At 36.7% G+C, this 4,907-nt stretch overlaps 1 pseudogene; it reads right to left on the bottom strand.

The window, feature by feature from the left end:
• Nucleotides 1-1,096: 1,096 nt before the first annotated feature.
• LOC110540405 (eukaryotic translation initiation factor 4E-like) lies at nucleotides 1,097-1,788 on the bottom strand (annotated as a pseudogene).
• Nucleotides 1,789-4,907: the final 3,119 nt, after the last annotated feature.

The raw sequence follows: 4,907 nt of genomic DNA, 5'->3' as shown, positions 1-4,907 counted from the left end.
CCTGTCTCAAAAAGAGAACAAAGCAACAAAAATAAATAAATAAATAAATAAATAAATATTCATATAATGATAAAATCTAATAATAAAACATAAATTAATGTTTTCTTGACTGGCCAATGATCCTACAAGTTCTTCTAATTGTGCTAAACAACATTGTTTTTTTTTTCCTTTTGTCTAAAAGACAATTCACTGTACATGTTTTATTTACAGTTTTATATACTGTTTTAATATGAATGGGACTGCTTTTTTACTTGAGCCACTGTAACCTAAGCAAAATAACCTATGTAATAGAAAGTGTTAAAGTACAGTAAAAATATATAAAAGAAGACATACTAATTTCTGTTAGGAATGTAATTATGGTGTTACATTTCAATAGTTCACAATTATGATTAGGGATCACACAGACATAGATCACTGATTTGAATGAAATACGTGAGTTTGTAGGAAGCTTTATAGTTACAAAAAAAAATAAAAACCAGAAAAAATTACTAAAGAATATACAAATTTAATGTTTATTCCATCTTTCTGTCATATTCTTGGATCTTTTACCAATGTTACATGAGGAAAAAACAAACAAACAAAAAATGAAATCAGAATCACTAATGTTATCAAAAAGGGAAACAAATAAATAAAGTCTAGTAGCCATCAGCAAGAGGGCAGCAAGGACAACACTGTGAAAGAAAACAGAAGGTTTCTAGAAAGCTGTTCTCAGACTCTTATACCAGCTAAATTAGCTCCTGCATGGAGGTGAACAGAAACAGATCTTTTCTTGCTAAAGTAATAGAAATGCAAGTTCTTTTTCAAATACTGTGCAAAGGGAAATGTATGTGTCATGGTAATTCTAAAGTGGGCTGTTGCAAAGTGGCCAGGATCACATCTGCAGGTTCTGGGGTGATGTATACTGTAATTCTTTGATTAGGATAGTGGACACACTAGAAAAAAGTAGGGGTGGGAGGGGGGTAAGAATGATCACAGAAGTATAAATCAAAGGCAAATGAACCTTCTTTTATATCTTAGCAACATTTAGATGGAATCAGCTTCAATGCAATCTACTCTTATTTTATGAGCCTTTGGTTTAGCTCCCAATCTCAATTGTTTAGCACAGTCTCCTGTGAGAATACTCAGAAGGTGTCTTTCTAAACAACAACCTATTTTTAGTGGTGGAGCCTTTATTTGCAGCTGTGTCTGCGAGGGGCTGATAACCAGTCACTGTCTTCAGAGGAAGTCATAACCTTCCCTTGTATACCCTCACTATGTGTGTGACTTTGTCTCTGTTCTCACATTTAGTAGGCCATATTGCTATCTTATCACCTTTAGCTCTAACATTAACAACAGCTCCACATACATCATCACTGTAGTCATCAAAAGATTCTCCAATAAGGCATAGCAGTGTATCTAGCACAAAGCGGTGGAGTTTCTTTGTCTCTGCTTTTTGTTCAATGCAATTAGCCATAGTCCTCCCTGTTTCTTTTTCTCATCTTCCCACATAGGCTCAATACCATCCTTAAAAAGTGAGTAGTCACAGCCAGGCATTAAATTACTAAACAATTGGATACAGTTGTAAGGAGCCCAAAAGTCTTCAACAGTATCAAACCTAGAGATCAATCGAAGGTTTGCTTGTCAATTTGTGCTTTTATCATTTTAAAAAATCAGGGAGCTCACCTGTTCTGTAGAGGGTGTTTAATACAATGCCCTGTGTTAGCAACCTCTTGATTAGAGTCTGTTTTTCCCTCTTCCTCGGTTTGGGGGATCAGTGGTAGGGGTGGTTTCTGGTCCCACAGTAGCCATCTTAGATGGATCTGATTGCACCAACACTGGTGTTTTTAACATCAAAACTTTCTCAGTGTTTATGAAGTATAGGAACACTTGAGTTGAAAAAAAAAGAGTGGAAACTAAATAAATAATGTAAGAACATTTAAAAGTAATAATTCTTATTTGCTTATAGTGATATATAAATGAGAAATGAGATTTCAGCTGAAGTTTTGTTTTTAATTGATCTCATTACCTACACAAAATAGAATGGTAACAATAATATTTCAGAAGTTAAGTACCTAAAACAAGAGAAATTACAGGGACTTTTTTTTTTTTTCAAACAAGAACACTTAAAGAGCTGGTGTTGAATGACAGGAGAAGGCAGACTCCCTCTCAGGAGATGACAGATGATACCTGGAAGCAAAACTAAGCTCACATATATTTAAATGCAAATGATTAAGACTGAGATCTCATATCAGAAATCCATAGCTTTTGACAGAAAACTTCAATATAGAGGAAGAAAAAAAGAGCAAAAGTCTGAGATAAAAAAGATTAAAAAAAATTGCAGCAAGATGTTCAATTAAATACAATCTGAACAAAAAATAGTAGTCCACCTAGAGTTTAAGAACAGTGCTAAGCTCTAAATCAGCCACATCTGAGCAGGGGGTCTAGGTCCTTTCCATGCATGGATGGTCATCCGTTGGTGAGTCAGTCTCTGCAGGGCACCCTGGGCTCAGATCCTTTAGCTTTGTTGGTTTCCTTGTGGGGCTCCTGTTCCCCCATGTCCTTCTATCCCCTGACTCTTCTGTCAGACTCTCTGCAGTCTGCCCAAAGTTTGGCTGTGGGTCTCAGCATCTGTATCCATCCTGTTGCGTGGAGCCTTTCAGAGGACCCTCTATATAGGCTCCCATCCTGTTTCCTCTCTTCCATGGGTTCTGGTGTCTATCCTGTTTTCTGAATGAGATTTAAGCATCTTCCCTAGGGTCCTCTTAGTGTTTAGGTTCTTTAGGGCTGTAGATGATTATCCTATATTATATGGTTAATATCCACTTATAAGTGAATGTATACCATGCCTATCTTTCTGCTTCTGGGTTTCCTCACTCAGGATGATCTTTTCTAGTTCCCACCATTTGCCTGCAAATTTCATGATTTTCTTGTTTTTAATTGCTAAGTAGTATTCCATGCTCAGTCTCCATCTCAGTGTCCATGTGGATCTCCTCATGAAGAGAGCAGAGACTGTCTCTATCATGAGCTCGGCTGGCTGCTCTTTGATCAGTTGCCCCTAATGATGCAGCCTTGCCAGGCCACTGCAGAAGTGAACTCAGGCAGTCCTGATGAGACTTAACAAGCTATGGGCAGATGGCAATGGTGGAGAACTCCCCCTTTCAGTGGACTAGGGGAAGGGCATGAGGGGCAGAGGGAGGGAGGGTGAGACTTGGGGGAGTTGAAGGAGGTGGCTTCAATCAGGATATATAATGAATAAATTGTGAAGAAAAAAATTTAAAATTAAAAATAAGAAGAGTTCTAAGGAAGAAAAACAGACACAATTATAAGGAGAATGCATTTCTGACAGATCAGTAATGTGAACACTTATAACTGTTCTTGTAAATTACAAAAACCATAATGTATAGGAAGAAATTGCTTTTTAAAATGAGAATAGAACAAATGAATACAATGAACATTGGATAAAACTGAGTTATTATGTGTTGGATGAAAAATTACAATATATAAATATATTTATTTGTAAGAATATAAGAATAGAAAATTTATTTGAAATGTAAATGCTTTTCAAGTTATAATGTTCTGCTAAAATGTAAGGATTAATGTAAGAATTACATTAATTCTTTGACACAAATTTTTTTTATATTATACTTACAACATTATAGTTGTCAAATATTTGTGGAATAAAAATAAATAATAAAATGAAATAAAAACATCTAAGGAAAAATAACATATAACAAATTTTACATATTGTTTAGTTGGCATATAATATGTCAGAATTAATTAAAGTATTATAATGCCCAACTGTGTTGTAGGAAAACTACTGTGATGGAATAGTACTATGTTTTTATTTGTAGAGCTATTTAAATAACATGTATGCATTTTTTGTAAGCTCATGAAAAATGATAATAAATCACTTCTGCCAACCTTTAAGTATATTAATATTTTTCTTATTCCATGCTATTGAAATTATTAATTTGAAAGAAATGTTAATATCCCTCATTCCTAACATTCCTAACATTATTTCGCTATGCACGTCTCAGCAAGGACTTTTTTATATATTCACGATTTGTGGAATTAACCTTCTTTTAATTATTACACTCAGTAAAAATAATATCCTGTCCCCCTGGCAATGGGCCAAGAGAACATAACAAGGTAGTGTTGATCTTGAATTAGTCTGGGGCACAGCAGTTGGCAGTCCTTTGTTCATCCTGGCTTTCATGCTTGGCTTTGTAGGCAAACCTGTTTTATGCCTATGACACATAAAAAACAAAACAAAACAAAACAAAAACAAATCCAATCTGGATCCAGGAAGTATAGCTCAGGAGGAGGAAGAGAGACAGAGAGACCTGTGTCCTGCTATGCTACATGGTGTGGGTTGGGGAAGATGCTCCCGGACCTGTCCTTCACTATAGACACGGAGTCCTGGTTACCACCACATAGCCAATCAAAGGAGGAGGAAGAGAGTCAGAGACCTGTAGACCAGCATGTCACCCACAGACTGGCCATCTGGTGCACAGCACAGGCAGGGCATAGACTCCCTCTTGCTGACAAACCACAAACCAGAAAGCACAGACAGAGATGTCAACCAGCGACCTGCAAGATGCGTGTTCAAGTCTGCAGTGGGAATCATCACAGTGTATAAGTATGTGATGCACAGACTGGGGAGAAAGAAAAGTGAAGCAGTTGAGCATTACGAAGAGAGATGGAACTGGAGGCAGGAAGGTGGGGAGGAGTAGTCTGTTTTGAGTGGCCATCACTCACCTGTGGCTATGGTGAGCGCTCAGCCCAAGCTGCTGCTGAGGGCCATGTCTGGGGTGCTGTTGTTGGTGTTCTTGTTACTGCCCAGTCTTTATTTTCTTTGCAAAAATAAAAGCAGTAAAAACACCAAAAATTTTCATAGTGAACTGGCAGAACTAAATCCAGAAAAAAAA

This window comes from Meriones unguiculatus, chromosome 6 (genome assembly GCF_030254825.1).
Source record: "Meriones unguiculatus strain TT.TT164.6M chromosome 6, Bangor_MerUng_6.1, whole genome shotgun sequence".
Classification (NCBI taxonomy): Eukaryota; Metazoa; Chordata; class Mammalia; order Rodentia; family Muridae; genus Meriones; species Meriones unguiculatus.
The sequence above is the reverse complement of the archived record's forward strand: the minus strand, read 5'-3'. Positions and strand labels throughout refer to the sequence as shown.